Here is a 22,568-nt window from a genome sequence, read left to right as displayed (position 1 = left end):
TCCAAAGCTTTGGGAGACTGCTCAGATAACACTCAACCAGTTAAACTCTTAGATAGGCCAAGTTAAATTGAGCTTCAGGTATTGTCCTTATTCTTACAGCTTCATGTCCTGGCAGCTAATAATGAGAGCTCTTAGGTATACCTTACATCAATTTTTAACACTCCTGCCTTTGAGATGCACTCTAGGAGGAAACAGAAATAAGTCTAGTTGACACTACTAAACCCAGAACAGTCTTGGTTAAGCCAACAAACCTCTAAGACGAGGACAGTTCTTATCCCCAATTTACAGATGATGAAACTAAGGCTAAGTTATAGATACCACATAGGTCATATGTTAGGGAACAGAATCTTGTGTGCAACTTGATACCACAGTTTTTGCTGTAAACCACTACACTGCAGAATGCTGCTTTCCTAGGAACAGGTTCTCTATTATATGTACCTGCCATGGCTGCCTTAGTGCTGTAATTCTGTTTCCAGAATTGTACACCTGGAAGGTCATGTCCATCGAACGTTTTGTAGCAGACGTTTTCACACATTTTGTCACTGAATGAGTTTTATTGGATATTCACTTTAAAAAGCTAGTGTTTATGTTTGAGATGTATGTCCTTCCAGTTCAGTGGCTTGGCACTGTTCTTAAACGAAGGACTTTGCTATATTTTCTTAAGCAAAAGCAAATAATGTCCAAGGGGTAGCAGTTAAGAGTAGATTTAAGATGTGGATGTGAGAATTGTAAAAGCTACTGAATGATCAGACCCCAGTTAGTTCCAATCCTGCCAGTTATTGAAGACATTGGGTGTCCAGCTGCCCTGCAGGGGAAAGACTCGGGCAAGGCTGTCGGAGTGGCTGAGACAGAAGAGGTCTCTGTTAGCAGTGGATGAGCAGCCAAGATGTACAGAAACTGTATAGATGGTGGGCGAGTCCAAGGGAGGTTCTGCAGTATGGCCTGACAGTTCTTTTTTAAACTTGCCAACGCAGGACATGCGAAGTTAAAACATCTCCACTGTTGCTTAGCTACCGTAACACACAAAAATCCCAAGGACTATGCTTAATACCTGGATCCCTTAAATGCCCAAAGAAATCTTTACCAGAAAAAGACCAAAGTACATGACTAATGATCAGGACTTGTACTTGAGCTTTTTATAGAAGTGGTATGAAAAGGAGTATAGTAATGTGAACTAGGAAGAACCTCTTTACAAACTTCGTGAGATTTTTTTCCCCCATTGATTTTAGAGAGAGAGGAAGGGAGAGTGAGAGACATCGATCTGTTGTTCCACTTGTTTATGCATTCACTGGTTGCTTCTTGTACGCGCTCTGACTGCAGATGGAACCCACAACCTTGGCGTATCAGGATGATGCTCTAACCAACTGAGCTACCCAGCCAAGGCTTTCACGAGATTTATTTGAAAGGTGGTAACAACTCTCTACCTTGAGGGCATCCATAATAGAAATCCCACCAAGTTCTAGATGGCAAGCTTCATGGTTCAGTGAGCAACACAAGTGCTGGGGATTCGAGGGGCAGAGTTGTGAGCTCTCAGCACAGTTCTGCAATGATTTGGTATAACTGACTAGCTTCCTGTGCTCCTTATTAACTGTAACACAGATAATATTGCTCAAAGTACCACAGGAAAATGGAACATTCTTCCTTCCCTAGGCAAAGAGGTCTATTTAGTGTATTAGCATAACTAAAAGAATACACGTTGAATAGTATCTATATGAATGTTCCTTTTTTTTTCAGTTTGTCAAGTTTGAGGGCTAAACGTTACACAACGTGACAATACGTTAACATTTATTGAACATCAACCTTGCACTGTGGTCAGATATTCCAGTTTTCCTGGAACGATTTTGGTTTATGTTGTTCAGGCATAGTTATTATTAGCACATGCAATGTATTCTCAAAAGTGTCGTGGTTTGAAGGATAAATTATATGGTGGTTCTAACTATAACAAAAAATAAGAGTGAAGATTTTCTGTGTGTATTTCCTGAGATAAAAAAACTTGTCCTGAAAATCATGTCTTAGCCTCGAAGTTGATCCTTTGGTTCACATATATTATTTGCTCTTATACTGCATCCAAGTCACGTCATTGCAGCTGCATGGCCTTCAGCTAATCCCAAAGCTAGAAGGGAGCACATTTCAGTCGGACAGGAAGCCAGGCTTTCTGTGGGGATAGAGAAGCTCTTTCGAGAAGGAGAGAGGGGAATAAGGTTTCCTACTTTTCTGGGCATCTCGCCAACAGTTTCTGCCTCATGACCTGTGTCTCTTTTCCCCCAATTCTGAAAGCAATTCCCCTTAAAAGTTCCAAATTTTTTCCTAACTTAATCCTCTCATAAATTGAGTAGCACTGAAATAATTTCCAGTGGTTTTTTTGTTGTTGAGAGAGGGGGGCTTCTTTCAACTGCTGCATACAAACATTACCAAATCTATGGTACAGTTGCATTTTATTTCCTCCAGACCTGGGCTGACATGGCTCTAAATCACAGTAACGGCGGTGGGGAGGAGACAGTGAAACTATTTCAGAGGGTGCATTAGTGGCAGGAATAAGTGATAAAAACGTGTTAAACCGCTTCGGGAATACCTATTGGTTGAAGTACTAGTTCTCAATAGTTTGGTGTTGGGGGCACTTAAAAAAATTTATATATATATATGTTTCAGAGGGAGAGAGAGATAGAAATATCAATGATGAGAGAGAATCATTGATCAGCTGCCTGCACACCCCACACTGGGGATTGAGCCCGCAACCCCGGGTATATGGCCTGACCAAGAATCGAACCATGACCTCCTGGTTCATAGGTCGACACTCAGCCACTGAGCCATGCTGGTTGGGTTGGGGCACATTTTTTAATACTAGGACCTGTAGCTCTCCTCTAAGGCTTAAAGGCTGCATGAGTTAGCACAATAGTACTCACCAGGCTTAGCAGGATGCCTACTACCACAGCCATGTTCTTTCACATGGTTACACCAGTTTCTCGAACTTCGCAGGAAACACTTTTTCTTTGTTGCTTGGTGCTGGCTTAACGGGATACTCCCTCTTCCCTCCTGCAGCTCCTCACCATCTGTAGCCCCCTGTCAGCTTCACATTCCGACAGCCGTTGCCATGCAAGTGCCTGTTCCCCAACTGGCAAAAATTCATTTTGTACGTTGTCCACATTTTGTGACACAGCTGTTCTCGGTACACCATTATGCTGCAGGGTTTGTGAAGTTAGAATAGGAAACAGCTCACTGAAAATAGGAGTGAATAGACAATGAAACCTCAAAATACCTTAAATTTGAATATGCATTTGCTCTGAGCACCTTTTTTTAAAATATATTTTATTGATTTTTTACAGAGAGGAAGGGAGAGGGATAGAGAGTTAGAAACATCGATGAGAGAGAAACATCGATTCAGCTGCCTCCTGCACACCCCCTACTGGGGATGTGCCCACAACCAAGGTACATGCCCTTGACCGGAATCGAACCTGGGACCTTCCAGTCCGCAGGCTGACGCTCTATCCACTGAGCCAAACTGGCTAGGGCTGTGAGCACCTTTCTTAACAAGGACTGAGGAATCACATCTGATTTATTTATCTGAAAATCATCACTCTCTATTCATACTCTCATATAATAAAAGCACATTGCGTTACCCGAGGGGGACTGGAGGAAGGATGGGGGGGGTGGGGGGGGGGGGGAGCCTGGAGGACTTGGTACTGTCTGATAATATTCTGTCGAGGGGGCGGTGGCTGTACATGAGTCTTCATTGTATTTATTTAACCCCAAAAACCTGTGATGCTCTTGTATGTATAGTTCACATGTTTTTCTAAAAGCATATGGAATCCGAGCAGCTAATATTGAAAGGAAACCCCAGTTTCACCCAGGCTCTGCGAGAAAGGCCTACCTGTAGTGGTGGCAGATCCTGAGACATGTAACAGTAGTGCCTAGAGCCGGTGTGATTCCCTTCATGCTAAAGCGAAGCTCTCGGTTGCTTTAGGAAACACACAGTTGTGAGCATGCAGGGTCTGCGCAGGGGCCACTGAGTCTAGTGTGGAGTCTGACAATGGCACCAAGAGATTTTCTGTGAAAGAGCATAATAGCAACATAAACCCAGCAAGCCACACCCAGCACTAGACGTGCAGGGGCTATTGTAAAGCCTTCCATTGTGTAAGGCTTTGTGTTGGGCCAGCACAAGGAGAATCACAGAACACTGAGCCCCACAAACACAGGAGGAGACAACAGGATGACATGTTCCTCGGTGATGTATGAGGAAAACATTGGAGTGTGGCGTAGGTGGGGTGCAGTGGTAAAGAGCACAGGTTCTGGAGCTGACCAGCTCTGTTTAAATACTGGCTCCACCACTCGCCAGGTACAGGGTGGGGCAAAAGTACGTTTACAATTGTGAGCACACAAAAACGGTTTATTCTTAATTATTATTGATTGATTATTGTATTATTTTCCATACGAACAACTGAAACCCTACTTTTGCATGAATTTAACCTTTTCGTGCCTTCATTTCTTCCTCTATAAAATGGAGATAATGATAATTCCCAGCTTCATGGGGTTTTGAGAATTAAATGAAGTAATCCATGGAAAGGACTTAGTGCTTGATTGATAAGCACTCAGCAGATGAGAACTGGTGAGACCTGGAAGGCACTTTTCTAGGTGTTAGTCTAGCAGAGGAAAGAGAAAAGTGAGCCGGCCATTAAAAAAAAATTATTGATTGATTTAAAGAGAGAGGGGGGATAGGAGGGAGGGAATGAGGGAGAGAGAAACATTGATTTGTTGCTGCACCGTCACATTCCTCGGTTGACTCCCATCTGTTCCCTGGCTGGGGATCAAACCCGCAACCTTGGCATACGGAACCATGCTCTAACCCACTGAGCACCTGACCGGGGCCATGAGCAGGCCATTACATCCAGTGTGATGTTACTGAGGCAGGAGGCAGAGGTTACTCTGAAAACACCCGAGGAGCACCGAACCGCAAAACACCATGTTTTGAGCACTAACAATGAACCATAGAGTGTCCTAAAGGATGCAATCGCATTGTCTCATTAGGTCCTCGCAACAGCTTCAAGTCAGTGGTACAACTCGGCTTTGTCCAAGGCAGAGCCTGTTCTGCCCCCTTACGATGCAGGTCTGCATCAGTGCCTCGAAGTACCTTGCACTAGAAACAGTCCTGTCTCCCAGAGTGTGCAAGAGGGAGGCTGCCCTCACCTCCACTACTTGGACCCTAGCCATAGTTTCCTAATCACATCCCTACCCTGTGTGAAAGCAATTGACTTTGGAGATGGGCTAAGGAAATCTCAGGCTCCAGGCCTGGGTATGTGCATGGGTTGTGGGGAGAGATGAGAGGCAGGCAAGGAACGGACTGAAACGGTTAGTGTAACTATGCTACCTCTGACTAGCCCTGTTCCCAGCATTCCAGAGAACGCCCGCACCCAGAACAGCTTTCCAGTTGTGCCCAGTGACGTCAGCAGCATGCCTGCGAACATAACCTCTTCGCGGCTGCCCGCAGCTACACCGTCATTCTGGCTGGGTTTTGCGAGTACACATGAGCTATTCATTACAGAGTCTCAGACCCACTACAAGCTTTGAAAACCTCATTGAAAATAATTCTATTTATTGAGGTAACTTAGTGACATTATATAAATTTCAGGTATACAACATCCTAATTCCGACATCTGCATACCCTGTTGTGTGCTCGCCACCTGAAGTCTCGTTTCCTGTTACCATGTATTTGACCCCATTACCCACTTTGCCTTCCACCAGCCCCCTCCTCCCCCGAAAACCTCATATTTAGGAGAATGCTGCTTTTCCCAGGCTCCTTGGCTCCAGATTACCTGAGAGACTAGTAGCCTGTATACAGTGACGTCAACTGTTCTGATCAGGGGATAGATAATCGAGGCGAGTCTTGGAGGGAGTACGGGAGGATCTGAACCTTGGACAAAGGGAACTGAGAAGACTGACTTCGGACAAAGGGAGACAGAACAGCCCTGAATTAAATGCTCAGCACCTAGGTTTTTGAGCCATTCCACATTTACTTACGGCCACTTACCCTGTGCCGTGTGCTGGTAGCTGGGGAGTGAACTTGTCAAACTATTTCTGCCCTCACACAGCTCTCATGCTAGTGGAAGAGACAATCATTAAATAATTTTAATTACACTTACGAGAAGTGATGGGGGGGGAGGGGCGGGGGGTATAGCCTAGTATGTAGGAGTCAGGTAAAGATCACTGGGAAAACAACATCTGTGCTGCAACCTGAAGGATGAGCAGGATTTAGGCAGGAGACAACTTGGGGAAGGGTGCCAGGAAGAGGATGCCAGAGGAGCAAGAAAAAGGCTTCCCTTGTGAGCAGGAAGGAATGGGCCAGGAATGCGGGCAGGTATGTGCCTACATGTTGATGGCGTGGAGACAGAAGATGTGAAAAGGAATGCAATAGGGGCCCGGCCAGCGTGGCTCAGTGGTTGAGCATCAACTTATGAACCAGGAGGTCACAGTTCAATTTCTGGTCAGGGCATATGCCTGGGTTGCAGGCTCGATCTCCAATGCGAGCATGCAGGAGGCAGCCAATCAGTGATTCTCTCTCATCATTGATGTCTCTCTCTCTCTCTCTCTCTCTCTCTCTCTTTCTCTTTCCTCCCTTCTTCCCCCTCTGAAATCAATACACACATTTTTTTAAAGGAATGCAATAGGGTAGAAAACCTATGATCAGCTCTACTCTGTTTTGTCTACTAGATTAAGTTAGCTGCCCTCCCGTTGGGAAATGCAGAGGGTTCCATAAACTCACTTGCAAGTCTTTAGAATCGCGTGGCCCTCCAGGGTAACCATATCAGGGCGATCCTTGGCAAGGATATCTGGGTTCCTTGAGGTCTCATTGGGTATATGTTCCCAGCCTGGTGGAAGAGGAAGTCCCCTTTTTATAATCTTAATATCTTTCAAAGCACCTAATTATGCAGCAATCTATAAGCCATTTGTGGGAAATTGTCCCCACTGTGCTGGTTGGGGGGTGGGGGTCTCACCCCTGGATTTACTCCAAAAGGGAAATTAGAGAAACCTTAATTGGATAATTCGGTCAGCTCACATCCTGAGTATCTTCAATTTCCCTATCTGGCTTCTTGTCATAGTTTTCTTTCCAACCCAGAAAAGCAGAATGTTTACCCCTTAAATGGTACACAAGGGGATTTCAGATCAACTGCTTAGTGTATGGCTGCTATGGTAACATCTACATTTCCCAGCAACCCCGAGACCGCATTTCCCAAGACATATTCTGTAGAACACTAATTGCTAGAGATGTACTTCAAATAAAGAGTTCCATGGTCAGGAAGTTTGAGGAGTCTACATATGATAACCTACTGGTGAGAAGGTACCACCAGCATACAAGGCATTAACCAGTCTTATTGCAAAGAAACCCAATATTTCCCTCATGTGTTTAACTACAGGAACTCTGTCTGAATAACTCCGTTTCCACGGCAAGACCCTGAGGGTGTTCCCGCTGTCGAGGATGTAGACCATCTGGACCCCCTATACACTATTTGTGGGAATGCAAAATAGTATGAATGCTTGGAAAACAAATTGGCAGTTTCTTAAAAACTTAAACAGATACATACTTATAACCCACCCATTGTACTTTAGGACAAATGTAAGTATATGCCTGTACAAAGATTTATACACATATCTTCATAGAATTTTTATTTCTAATACTTCAAAACAGAAACAACCCAAATGTCCATCAGTATGTGAATGGATAAACAAATTGTAGTATGTCTACTGAGCAATCGACATACCCAGCAACATGGGTAAATGTCAAAATATGATTCAATTCACATAATATTCTAGAAAGTGTAAGCTAATATGTAGAGACAGACAGAAATAGTCTGAGGACAGGAAAAGGTATTACAAAAGGATAGAAGGAAACCTTGGGGGGTTATGGGTATGATCATGGTGATGGTTTCACAGGTATGTACATGTCAAAACTTATGACAATGTATCCTTTAAACATGTACAGTGTATATGTCAATTACCTCAACAAAGCTGTTTTTAAAAGATCAGAAAATAGTTCTCTGAAACAGAGTACCTATTTAAAAAATAATAGCTAAAATTTATTGAGCACTTTTAATATGCCAAACTCTATGCTAGTTAAGAATTATTACTACTGTCCTGGCCAGGGAGCTCAGTTGGTTAAAGCATCATCCTGATATGCCAATCAGGGCACATACAGGAATCAACCAATGAATGCATAAGCAAGTGGAACAACAGAACAATGTTTCTCTCTCTCTCTCTCTCTCTCTCTCTCTCTCTCAAATCAATAAATAAAATTAAATAATTATTTCATCCTTTCATACCCTCAATAACTTTATGACAGAGGTACTATTATTTCCATTAGGAAATCAAATCACACAAGCCATTGAGATGCTAAGCTAGAATTCAAACCTGGGATCACTTCATTTCACTACCAATAATTATAACCACTGTATAACCTGGTTCCAGGAGGCCTTCGAGGAAATTGCAGTCCCATGGGGACAAACACCCCTTTCCCCCAATTTACAAGAGAGTCTGTGAAGGGGAAATTTTAGTGAAGATGGAACTAATCTCTGGGTCCAAACTGAACCATTGACCCCAACAGCATGGGCAGGGCCCTGGGGAAGGATGGGCAGCCTATGGCTGAGACTAAAGCAGATGGGACCATGCACACTTGGTTCAGGCAGCTCCCCCAGTCACGGCTCCTCCAGCTCTGCCCACATAAAAGACAATCAGAAGCCACAAAGCAGACATTGCCTTATTCCACTTCAGGAGTTCTGAGAGAAATTTTAAATAGAAAACACCCGAGATTTAGAACCGTGAGTGAGTCCTTTAACTGCTCGGTGTTCCCACTTCCTCATTTCTAAGTTGGGGAAGTTGACAGGTGTTGTTGCTGTGGTCCTTCCTCAGTCTCACATGCTCTGTCCTGGCCTGTATAGTTTTCCATAACAGGCTCCGCGGGCATCACTGACACGTCTAGGAGGGTGACTTCGCTTCTCTCGGCAGCTCTCCTGATTACAGGGAAATGTACTGAGATCACACAGCAGCGTCATGAAGTCACCAAAAAAGAAAATCATTAACGGTGGGTGCCTTTATATTAATGGTTACTTTTCTGATTGTAAAAGTAATATAGGTTTGTTATGGGCATTTTAGGAAATACAGACTGAGAGGAAAGAGTTAACACAGCATATCAGATATCTGGTTGCTTACTCCAAAGGACCCATGGCTAACCCTGGACCAGTGCTGGGAATGCGGTTTCTAGAGTGTTCTTTCTGTTAGTGATTGATGGGTTGGTTCTGTACACCTGGAGCAATGGCTATACCTGCTTGTCTGGTTGCTTTGCACAAACATTGAGATCGACGAGGTGCACCTGGTTTCATTGTTAGGGTCCTGAGTTTTGTTTGTCATAGGTGGTTGCAAAATATACCTACGTGACCAGCTCCCCATAAAAGCCTCTGACTCTGAGACTCGAACAGGCTTCCACGTGCAAACACATTCCACACATGTTCCCACAGTTAAAGGCGAGAGGAGTACCCTGGGTAGCCTCAGACAATGAATGGCATTGGAAGCCTGTGTTGAACCTGTCAGGACCCTTTAATGCATATCTTTTCCTTCTGTTTTTGCTATGTACCCTTTGCTATAATAAATCTCAGTAAGTGTATAACCTGCTGATGACTCTTGTGGGTCCTTCTGGTGAATCAGCTAATGAAACACACACACACACACACACACACACACACACACACACACACACGTAAAAAAAAGAAAGAAAGAAAATATAAATTAACCAAAATCCCCCCACCTAGAGATCATTGGCTAGCTTTAGAAACAGGTTTTGACCAACCAAATCATCTTGCAAAAATTCTTCTCACTTGTGAGAAGCAAACAAAATTTCTAATTAAATCCATGAGTTGCACTGTGGAGAAAAAGATTAAATTTCATAGAGGCCCCATGTTAAGTGTTAAAAGAATAATTTTACTGTTTTAAATGGTTACCAAGATTTGCTGAACTTGGCTTTTGTGCCATAAGAATGGTTTCTTCTATGACTTAGTCCTTAATGTGGAACCTGACTTTCCATCTTGATTGGGCTCCTATGGGAGGAGATCAGCACTTAATAAGAAATTGTGTATTAATGTCCCAGGAACGGGTGGTGAAAAGCAGAGACCGCCTGTCCGTGTGGGCTTTGGGAGACAAGGGCCGGGGGAGTGAACGGGACCAGCTACCCTTCCATGTGCCCCTCAGTCTTCTCTGACAGCTTCCCTCGGTAACCTTAATGATAATAACTGCTAACATTTATCAAGTACTTACTCTGAGCCAGACACTATCCTAAGCACATGTTTTCTCTTATTTCATCTTTATAATCACCTATTCAGTAAATGTTACTATTTTATTCTTTATACAAACGAAGAAACCAAAGCTAAGTATGATTAAGTAGCTGGATAGGACCAGGGACTTAAACCTCAAATCAAAAGATCAATTGCTACACTTCGTGTCTCTTTATGTTCATTCAAAGGAGATGTCACTGTTATAAGTAGAATTTCTTCTTTAGGAAACTTCAGTTTTTACTCTTAAAAAATAAGGCTCACCCACATTATGGAAGGTAAAAAACAAAAGTACCAATTTAAATGTTAATCACACATAAAATCAACCATCACCTTTTTTTTTTATTACAGTTTGCATTCAACATTTTCATATTAGTTTCAGGTGTACACACAGTGGATAGTCACATAGATTACAAACTGTTCCCTCTGATATTTTAAGTGTCCGCCTGACACCCCCATGTATAAGATGCCCGCCACTTTTCCAACCCAAAATGAAGATATCAATATTTTAAACATTTTGCTGGTTTTCCTCTTAAGGACTTCTTTTTTGGCATCTGAAGGAGTTGTTTTTCTTGTTTTCTCTCTTAAGGACTTCTTTTTTGGCATCTGAAGGAGTTTTTCTTGTTTTCTCCACTGATCATACACTCAGTGGGAGGAGGTCCAAATTGTCTCTCTGCAGCTCTATCTCCATGCTCTTTTGCATAGCTGATCACATTCAGTTTGAATTTTGCAGAGTAAGACAATCGCTTACAGGTACTTACCTTTGTATTTTTTGACATCTTTATGGGCTCAGAATGCTCAGATCCCTGTTGCATCTGTGCACTCTCCACCTCCACCTCCAATTTGGCATCAGCTGATGTCAGTAACAATAAGGCTGGTGGTTGGAGGAAGCCTGTTTGACAAGGTATGGGCAGCTAGGCACCCGTCAGGCTCCCTCCTCAGCTCCCTCCGTATTTTTCCGTGTGTAAGACGCCCCTCGATGTTCAGTCTAACGATTTTAGAAAAAAAAAAATAGCATCTTACACACGGAAAAATACGGTAGCTATTACAACATTGTTGACTGTATTCCCTAGGCTTTACCTTTCACCCCCCTGCCTGTTGTGTAACTACCCACTAATACTTCTTAGTCCCATTATAACCATCACAGTTTTGAGCTTTCTTTTTTGAAGAGGGTGTGTCCCCAAACATGCTTTACTTAAGACTCATCCCCAGGGATCCTGCTCCCAAGTGAAAAATCAGTCCCAGGAGTTGGCAATCCCCTTGGTTAAGCCTTGCAAGTGTGGCATTGGCCAGAAGAGGGCGCTGCCTTCTACTTGTGTAACAATCCGCATGGGAACCAATAGGATGGAAGAGATTTTGACAGCACTTTCAATTAATTATTTTTTACAGACCCCTGATTTCAATTTTGGTAAAATAAGTGCCCGTGAACTTTTAGTTTTACTATGAGACCAAAGCACCTCGTTGACAGGACTCACACTTTACGTTCGATACTGCAGACATAAAATGACTGCGACCTTTGCTTTCCTGGTGTGTTGTAACTGGTCTAGTCAGGCACAGCCCAACCAGTTTTTCCGGATCAGGCCAGCTCGGCTGATGCAGGAGAAGGAAGAAGCCAGGGCAGTTGGCGACTGAGAGAAAAAACTGGGAGGACCCCTGGGACTCCAGGCAGTTGAGGAATCTTCTACTGAGATACGAGGGCAGGCTTGGGAGGTTACTCATTGCGTTTGGGTTTGAGAGAATAATACTACAGCAGGCCCCACTGGCACTACAATTCTGTCTAGCAGAGCAGTTAATCTAATCTCTGGGTTTTTAATTCGAAATGGAAATTCACATAAACATAGTTTTTCTTTAGTTCTCATTAATAATTAAGAGCCTCCCTCCTTTGCTCTCATTTTAATGACAGCTTACACTTGAGCAGCTCCAGCCTTCCCAGAGGGCTTTCCCACCCACAGCAAGTACTAGAGCAGGTACTAATTATTTCCAATTGACAGTCGGTTTGCTCTGGCTGCCCTGTAATTCAAGCCTGGGAGGGGACCAGAGGCCTGGGGCTTGGTCTTAGCTCTGTGCTCCGTCACCCGTCAAAAATACATTCCCAGCTCTCACTCATTGCTGTTTCCAAGGTCCATTAAAGCTGAATGTATGCAAACACTGGGACCCAGCAATTCCACTTGTAGGAACGTCGGCAACAGAAGTGTCTGCACTGTTCATACAGCATCGTTTAAAATAGCCAAAACAACCCCACCTTTCATTAGCATAGAATGGATAAATAAACTGTGGTGTATTTCTTTTCTTTTTTTTAGTTTAATTCTTTATTTTTAATCCTCACCCAAAAACATGTTTATTGATTTTAGAGAGAGAGGAAGGGAAGGAGAGAGAGGGAGAGAAACAACAATGTGAGAAAAACAAGTTTATTGATTTTAGAGAGAGAGGAAGGGAGATAGAGAAAAAAAATCACTGTGAGAAAAATACCTATCAGTTGCCTCCTGTATGCACCCAACCAGGACCAAACCTGGAACCTGAATATATGCCCTGACTAGGAATTGAACCCACATCCTTTTGGTGTGTAAGATAATGTTCCAACCAATTGAGCCACCCCAGCTGGGCAACTGTGATATATTCCTATCATGGGATACCATATATACTAGTGAGAATAAATGAATAAGAGTTCACAGAATGTGAATAAATTTCCCCTACCTATATAAAGTTCAAGAACAGGCATAATTCATGAACATCTCTAGGGTGAATGAAGTTGAACTTTTGATTCTGAAACAGCTATAATTCCAAAAAGTTAACACCACAGTGGAAGTAAAGAACCCTTCGACAGATTAATTATCCCCTTTGATGTCCAAGAAAGGGACTCTAACTATGAGTGCTTATGCTACACTTACTATAAGAATGATCTTATTCATTGTCTTCTCCTGGGCTGGATAGTGGACTGCATTTTACTATAGTTTTGAAAGATATCTGTAATGTTGCATAATAGACTGCCCACCCTAATAACTAAATACATAGCATATCAAACTTAAAAAAAAAAGAAAAGAACAGGCATAATTAATATGAAGTGTTGAAAGTCGGGTTATGGCTGTACCTCAAAGAACTAGTAGCTGGGAGGGGGGCATGGGGTCTTCAGGAGTGCCGTTAATGTTCTACTTCTTGACTTAGGTAGTGGCTACCTGGGTAATATAGGTGTGTTCACTTCGCACATTCACCAATCTGTACATTTATGATGCATGCACTTTTCTGTATGTATGTCCCACTTCAATAGGAAGTTGAAAAATCCTGATTTGTCTAAATAAATTACTTTTCCATGAGCAAAGTTTAGTTTTGCTTAAACTGCCCGCGCATAGCTTATCCCTGATTAAAGCAGATGTGTTTATTGTTCTACTCTGACAGTGATCACACCACCATTCCCTGAAGAGCCTCTAAAGGGTTGAGAGAGCAGGTCAACATCTGCCTTTGCATCTGTGTGTGCAAGAATGCGTTTCAGGAGGCTGCCACACAGGAAGTCCATCCCCTGCCTCCACTACCACAAACACATGTTCCTTCTGTAAGGAAGAAGGAAACTTCCCATCAGGGTACGCCAACCACAGCAAACATCTCATCCATTTTTAACAGCCAGTGACACTACTACTCTTTTGCAGGGAAAACGAGAAACCTAACCCCTGTGTCCCAAAGGTGCAGATGGCACCTCTAGAGGAGAGAGGCTGAAGGCATGGAGCAGCAAACAAGCTGCTCGGAATTGCATGGCAGGCCCTGGTGACGTCATAAACGGAACCAGATCTCCTCTTCCCTGGAGTGTAGCCTGCTTCTCATTAGCCCCTATTGCTTCTTGCAGGACCAAGGCACTTGATAATCTTAAAGGACAAAAAATACAACGACACATTAGATCAAAGGTTGGCTCTCTCTGTCCATGAGCCAAGGACATTTGGTTCAGGGCTAAACACACATACACATTTCCATGTGTTCTCTCTCTCTCTCTCTCTCTCTCTCTCTCTCTCTCTCTCTCTCTCTCACACACACACACACACAACACACACACACACACACACACACCACTCTCCCTAGCTCCCTCTGCTGCTTTGGAGCGCTTCTAGCATCACTTCAGCTCCTTGTTATCTTCTCTGTCAGCGATTCACTGCCATTGCAGTCCCACACTCCATCCCAGGGGCAAAAGAGAATCTTGAAAACCACTTTGATAGACACCCACTCTCATGCTTTCTCCAGCTGAATTGCATTTGAAGAAGCTGGCCCCATTTCTCTCCTCCAAATGGTCAGAGGGACACCAGCTGTACTTTTGCTCCTTTCTATGTCATGGAAGGGTCATCAGAATGGTGATGTCTGGACCATGAGGTACGCTGTGACCACCACAACAGAATGATGGGGCAAGAGTGGAGGCAGCACTGAGCCAGGGGGCATTCTTCCAGGGTCTAATTGAGTCCTGGAAGAAGCAGAGGTGCCATAGGGTATGCATAGTTGAACCCCACACCAGGAGTTTTCTGGCAGTGGCAATACTCAAGGCCAGGTAGACATATATACAAAGGAGTTCATTGTAGCATTGTTGTTACAGAGAAAAAAAATGAGAAGCCACTGAAGCATCCAGCCACAAAAGTATCATATAATATGATATCAATGTGGGCTATCACGCAACCATGAAAAGAATGAGGTAGCTCTATATTAACTAACACAAAGTGGTCTATGCTATAATGTTAAATGATAAAGGCAAGGTGGAGAAAACTAAGTATAGCATGGTTCCATTTATGTGTTTGTTTGTTTTTTAAATATATTTTATTGATTTTTTTTTTTTTTACAGAGGGGAAGGGAGAGGGATAGAGAGTTTGAAACATCGATGAGAAACACCAAGCAGCTGCCTCCTGCACACCCCCCACTGGGGATCTGCCCAAAACCAAGGTACATGCCCTTGACCGGAATCGAACCTGGGACCTCTCAGTCCACAGGCCGACGCTCTATCCACTGAGCCAATCCGTGTTTGGCCCATTTATGTGTTTTAAAACTCCTGTATGCATGCACACACAGCCTCACACCTACTAGTATTGCTAAACAAAAAGATCAAGGACGCACGCTGTCAGGTTATCCCTGAGGAAGGGAATGGAAGTAGGGAAATGAGGGGAAACTTTTCAATGTTGCCTTATTTGTTTCTATAGTGTTTGTTTATGATATCCCAATAGGTCTTGTGTAATTTAAAAAGCAATTTTAAACACTGAGGCTATGGGGACGGAGTGTGGAGAGGCACGTTTGATGGGGAGTGGTCAGCATAGTCAGAAGCTTCTGTGAGTCAGGACTGAGGCGGGAAGTGGGCTCTCCCACAGTTAAGGGAGAGACTCTAAACTCCTGATGATGCATAACCAATCCTTTCTTTTTCTTTCTTTCTTTTAAAATATATTTTATTGATTTTTTTACAGAGAGGAAGGGAGAAGGATAGAGAGTTAGAAACATTGATGAGAGAGAAACATCGATCAGCTGCCTCCTGCACACCCCCTACTGGGGATGTGTCCACAACCAAGGTACATGCCCTTGACTGGAATCGAACCTGGGACCCTTGAGTCCGCAGGCCGACGCTCTATCCACTGAGCCAAACCGGTTAGGGCTCTTTCTTTCTTGTTTGCCAGCTCTGAGTCATGTGCTCTTGGTTCTCTGTCTTTGGGGTCATGTGCTTTTGGTTCTCTGTCTTTGGGGTCATGTGCTCTTCTACATAAGGTACCAAATATCCCTGGCCTTGTCCCTGCATATGGGGACTATAGGTCATGTGGTGGCCCCAGTAGGAAGTTAATCATAAATTTGGGATCATGGCCAAATACCTTTACAGCTAATCACAACCAGAGATAGGTATACTCATTAGGAAATAGTTAAAATAATCTAGGGGAAAGTGAGAGCTTGAATTGGGTCAGGACAGCAGTGGGAGGCAGATTCTACACAGCTGGGCACCTGAGCAAATGAAGGAGATTACCGAGTTGGAACCAAATCCTGGAATGTAGGTGGCGTGGTGAGGAGGGTACCAGCCCTGCAGAGCCCTGGTTGTCTGCCTGCGGGTGTCAACCTCCCATTGTCTTATTATTAGGGATAAAAGCTGAAAGTGTAGAAGGTTTGCAACTAGGAGATTCTGGCAAGAGATGCATGCCTACAGGACTCTTTAACAAGAAGATGGTACTGTCTATGTTGTTGGGCCAAAGGAAACATGAAAATGTAATAGGAGAGAGAAAACTCAGGAAAGGCAGACAGCCAAAGGGGTCTATCAGCAGAATATCATGATCCCTTTTTGACCCAACATTCTGAGGCCCTGAGGGACAGAGTGGCAGTGATGTGGCACGATTGGTGGGGCACCAAAGAGCCCCCTGCTCACAAATGTCCTCCTCACCCAGGCTCCCTGTTGCCACTCTTAGGTCAATTCCACTGGGATTAGTAAGCATTACACATTTATGGTTGACCTCTTATAAAATGTAGACTCTGAAAGTAGTAACACTTGGATTCAGGAACAACTTAGTGGAATTATGATTTACTCAGTCAATTTGAGCACATTGTAGTACCAATCGGTACTGGGTACTACACTGGGAACTAGGTAGGATACAACGGAAAGAAGACTTTGTCATGGTGCTAAGACTCAATTCCATGCAGAAGTACCTACTGGATACCTGTCACCTGATAGGGAGCTGGTGCGGAGACAGGAGGAAACAGAACAATGCACAACACTGTCACCTCCCTCAAGGAGCTTTTCACTTTGTTGGTGGAAACTGGCACACAAAAGACAGATGGAAGAAGCCACAGCTGCCCTAACTGGTTTGGTTCAGTGGATAGACTGTTGGCCTGTGGACTGAGGGGTCCTAGGTTCGATTCCAGTCAAGGGCACATGCCCAGGTTGTGGGCTTTATCCCCAGTAGGGGGCGTGTAGGAGGCAGCCAATCAATGATTCTCTCTCATCATCGATGTTTCCATCTCTCTCCCTCTCCCTTCCTCTCTGAAATCAATAAAAATTAAAAAAACAAAAAGCCACTGCTTATGAAACTACTAATATAATCAAGGGCCAACATGAAGAATGGGACTAAATGCCTGCATGTCAAAGAGCCTTTTCAGACGTGCTCACGATTGAACCACACTAACTCTTTTCATTAGGAAGCCTGGAAAAGAAGCTATTATAAACCACTGTTTTCTGAATATTAACATGGGTGTGACTGCTTGGCTCTGAGGCCTCACCTTAGTTTTCGCCCTACACCATCTAGCTCTGGCTAGGCTGAGCACTACTGAAAGGGAGTTATTCATTAAGCATTTATTTATAGGGTGTACAGGGGCCCGTCTCTGCTTGTGCTCCCAGCTTGGGCCACTTGCCAGGTCTGAGTTCAGGTTTCACTTTGAATGAACACCTACAAGATAATGTAGTTTCTGTTTGTCATAGTCATGTCCACCAGATATCCTCCTGAGAAAAGCCTACCAGCTGCTGGCTCTGGCTGTCACTGGGGAGGGACGATGGTGACAGTCACCCAAGTGGAGTAAGAAAGCAAGATTTAGTAACAGAGGAACAGACTTGGCTCAGAATCCAGGCATCATGCAGGGCCAGACCAGGTGCTGTTACCAAATCTTGAGGAATTGTGCCTTTTTATGAAATTGTCATTAGTAAAGTATGTTATCCTGGAAGCACATTTGAGTCCAGAGACCCTTGAGGGCCCAGGAGGAAGGAGGAATGTGGAACTAGTACAGGAACAAAATCGATATCTAGCCTGAAGGAGGGGGAAACTTGCTGGCTTTGGGGATAGTGACAGACTGGGGGCCAAACTGGAAATCAAGGAAGAACAGACAAAACACAACCTGAGGCCAGGCACTGAGGGGGCATGAGCCACAGAGCAGGAAGAGCACAGAGTGGGCACAAGATGAAGATGGGAGTTCAAAACCAGGAAGTTCATGGAGACGAGAGAATAAGCAAAATGTTCATTGCTTCTGGTGGTGGTGGGACTGACTGGGGAGATAGAGAGGGAACTTTTTGAGGAGATACAGAGATCGTAACAGGGGGGGATTGCACCCCACCCCACTATTCTTTTGACGTTTCTGTAAATGCTGACTCTGACTAATGCGTAGCTTGTAGATAAACAGCATGTTTGTACAAGAATCTTGGAAGGGAACTTCCTAAGATACAGACTCTGACCAGCAGTCATCCCAGTTCCGGGAGACTTGCTGACCTTCAACTGTAGAACCAGGATGCCATAGAACCAGGATGACAAAGACCAGCTGACATCCCCAGACCATCATTTGACCAGTTTTGAGGTCCTTATTGATAGATCCTCCCTTCCCCCAACTGGTGGGTGGAGTATGCCGTAACCTGCAGCCCGGAAATACCTGAGTGATTAACCATGTACTTTATATGCTCTATACATTGGACCACCAATCCACACCTGCCAAATACCCTAAGCCATTGTCCTATATGGACAATGCAGTAAGCCACCGATCAGTGTGCGCCGAGTACACTCAGCCCCTACCCCTTCCCATTCCGCCCCTCAAAAGGCGTGCCCACCCCTGCACGTGCTGCTGCCCTCCCCTTGTGAGGCAGCCTGGCATGTGCTTTTCCTCCAATAAAGCCTGTAGTCCTGGTTTTCGGCCTCTGTCTGATCTTTCACTCATTGGAATAGACTGTGCTAGTCTGCATGTAGAGAACTTTACAACCTCCTCCTCTTGTTCTATTTGTTCTGCTTTCCCTCTCCCTCCTCATAAAAACCTCTCCCTGAACTGAGATGTTGAGATGGCCTCTGGACAAGAGTCCCCCATCTTCTCAGGTGGCCGACATTTGAATAAATCTCTTTCCTTTTTCACCAGCACCTGTCTCACGAGTTTGGCTTTCGTGATGGCAGGCAGCCAAACCTGGATTTTGATTACAAGATGAGTATCTTGTATTTTGATAGAAGTGTGGGTTACACAGGTGTATCCATTTTTCAAAAGTCATTGAATTGTATATGTAGGTTTTGTGCATTTCAATGTTTGCAAATCTTACCTTAAAATTATAAACAAATTGAACTCTCACAGATCTGCTTTTAGCAATGCTATGAATTAGCAAGTCTGAAACTACAATCTGTGTATTATTGAGCTGGAGGCTAATGGAGGCTGGATTCCTCACTGTGCAAGAGAAGTTACAAAGGCAGAGGGGTATTTTTGCATTGGAGTTGCAATTATCAGTATGACTATATATCTTTGTCTAATCTTAATATCTCTCTCTCCAAATACATATATATTATATATATATATTATAACACATATAATATATGTAATATATTATATATGTATATGTAATATATATTGTATATACATGCATATGTATATACGTATATATTACATATATGTGTATACATATGTATGTATATATAATATGTATTATATATACATATATATATTTATCTACTTCTCTGTGTATTTGTGTATATAATATTACCTAATTCTGTCTGTGAAGAGTGCCTAGAAACAATAACACACCAGTAGGAATGAGCACATTTAGTACTCAGATCTTGGTTTCTAAATACCATTCCCCTCTAAAGGAACCAGGAATCCTTGAGAAATTATTTATCCCAGGGTCATGCCATGGAAAGTAGAGGATGAGTTTGGCACATCTTGTTTTATGAAAAAAAAAAAAAGTGTTTAAAGAATCATGAGAATATGTTGAAAAAAACTCAGAAGCCAACTTGAAGAGACTCCCACTGGCCAAATTGAAGACAATTTGAGTATCAGAATAAGTAATATTTGGAATGGATTAGACCCCATTGAATAAATAATAATCCATGTTAATATAAACAAATAAAAGAGGTGAAAGGAAACCTCTCGTTACAGTAGAATGCCAACTAATAAATATAAAACGAGGGACAGGGGTAAAGTCATTAATGGATGCTAAAACTGATGGGGTCCTAGCCATTTGGCTCAGTGGATAGAGCATCGGCCTGCGGACCAAAGGGTCCCAGGTTTGATTCCAGTCAAGGCCACATACCTTGGTTACAGGCTCTTCCCCGGCCGGAGCCCTGGTTGGGGCTTGTACAGCAGGAAAACTCACATTGATGTTTCTCTCTGTCTTTCTCTCTCTCTTCCACTCTCCCTAAAAATCAATGGAAAAGTGTCCTCAGGAGAGGATTAACAAAATAAAATAAAATAAAATAATAATACTGATGGGTAGTTTGATAAGAAATAGATAATTAGAGAGCTATAAGGTATGCTCTCACAAAGTACTTATTAATTTCAAAGGAAAGAAATAACTTCACAGTAGTAGATACCACTTAATCGACTCATCAAATCTAACATCACTGTATTGGTTTAAACCAATATCGAATACCATGTGCCTTTTGTTGGGATGCTTGAAGAAAGACACACCTTCAATTCTGTGATATTCCTACCAAAATTGCATCATCTCAATCCAATCATGAGGAAATGTGAGGCAAACTCAAATTAAAAGACATTTTACAGCTGAAACCGGTTTGGCTCAGTGGATAGAGCGTCGGCCTGCGGACTCAAAGGTCCCAGGTTCGATTCCGGTCAAGGGCATGTACCTGGGTTGTGGGCACATCCCCAGTGGGGGATGTGCAGGAGACGGCTGATCGATGTTTCTCTCTCATCAATGTTTCTGACTCTCTATCTCTCTCCATTCCTCTCTGTAAAAAATCAATAAAATATATTTTTTTAAAAAAAGACATTTTACAAAAGAGAAATGCAAAGAAAGGCTGAAGAGATGTTCCAGAATAAAGGAAAATAAATAGGTCTGACAACTAAATGCTGTGCATGATCAGGAGAAGGGGTGGGGCGTGGGAGGGAGAAGGACATTTTGGGCAATTAATGAAATACAGGGTGGGGCAAAAGTAGGTTTACAGTTATGAGTACACAAAACAGTTTATGCTTATATTATTTATGTGTTTGTTTGTTTGTTTAATTTATCTATTGTTGAAAGTACTACAGATGCCCGCCCCCCCTTTTCCCACTGACCTCATTCTCCATGCACCCACCCCTCCCAGGCCTTCACCACACTATTGTCTCTCATCTTTCTCTGATGGGCTTATTCCACTTAGCATAATACTCTCCAGGTCCCTCTTTCTGTCTCAAAGGTAAGAGATCCTTCTTTTTTACAGCTGCATAATATTCTACGGTGTAAATGTACCACAGTTTTTTTTTATTATTTATTAATTATTGTATTATTTTCCATATGAGCAACTATAAACCTACTTTTGCCCCACCCTTTTGCCCACACTAATAGAGAGTGGTATTATATTGATGTTTAATTTCCTGTTTGTGTTAACTGTATTGTGGTTATGTCAGAGTACAGCCACCTCCCTCAAGGAGCTTTTGGAAAATGCTCACTGGAGTATTTATGGGTAAAGGGGCGCCACATCAACTTACTGTTAAATGGGAAAGAGAGAGAAGAGGAGAGTTTCCATAAGAAAGAGAGAAAGAAAGGCAAAAACGCAAATAAAAATGCAAACAAATGGGTCAAAGTTTGTACTATTCTTGTGATTTTTCGATAAAATGGAAATTATATCAAAATAAAAAGATCCTTCCTAAAACAAAACAAGCAAATAAACCTGCAGCTGTGGTCAGTAGCCAGGCAACCAACACGAGGCTCACCGCAGCCAGGAGGCCCATGCTTCCTGTTGGGGTGGGAGCCAGCCCCGAGTGTGGCCGTTCCAGAGCCTGCAGGAGACGACGGGCAGTCACCCGCGGGGTCGGCTTCGTTGGCTGCAACAGGTATTATGAAAATTCTGTCTGAATAATCCATAAATTGGTGTGCAGTGCCTGACAGTGACCATCATGTTCTTCCAGCAGAGAGGCCTTGTGTATAGCAGTTTTGTGTCAGATGATTCATAGATACCATGCAGCAAACAGAGACGTCATCGGTAAATGTGTGAATTGTGCTCAGATTTCATCTTTTTATAAAACTAATAATTGTGTAAGTCTTTTGTTTTTGTTACAGCCCATCAAGAAATAGAAATGTGTTTGCATCTTTTTAAGGAGGGCTGATTTCTTTTTTAATCTGGTAAGAGTTTAAGGTTAAAAGAGTTTAAGGTAAAATCAAAGTTTTCTCATTTAGTTAGAGTACAATTAAAAACACTGTTTCTCGGCCCTGGCCCACTAGCCAGGCTGCGGGTTTAACCCCTGGTCAGAGCACATATAAGAATCAACTAATGAATACACAAATAAGTGGAACAACAAAATGAATGCGCTCTCTCTCCCCACCTCCCTTTCCCCTCTGTCTCTAGAATCAATAAATAAAAATGTAAACATATATATATGTAAACA

At 43.1% G+C, this 22,568-nt stretch overlaps 1 pseudogene; it reads left to right on the top strand.

The window, feature by feature from the left end:
* Window positions 1–5,355: 5,355 nt before the first annotated feature.
* Window positions 5,356–22,568, top strand: part of LOC102756135 — an 18,781-nt pseudogene continuing 1,568 nt past the window's right edge.

Source organism: Myotis davidii, unplaced genomic scaffold (genome assembly GCF_000327345.1).
Source record: "Myotis davidii unplaced genomic scaffold, ASM32734v1 scaffold281, whole genome shotgun sequence".
Lineage (NCBI taxonomy): Eukaryota > Metazoa > Chordata > Mammalia > Chiroptera > Vespertilionidae > Myotis > Myotis davidii.
The sequence above is the reverse complement of the archived record's forward strand: the minus strand, read 5'-3'. Positions and strand labels throughout refer to the sequence as shown.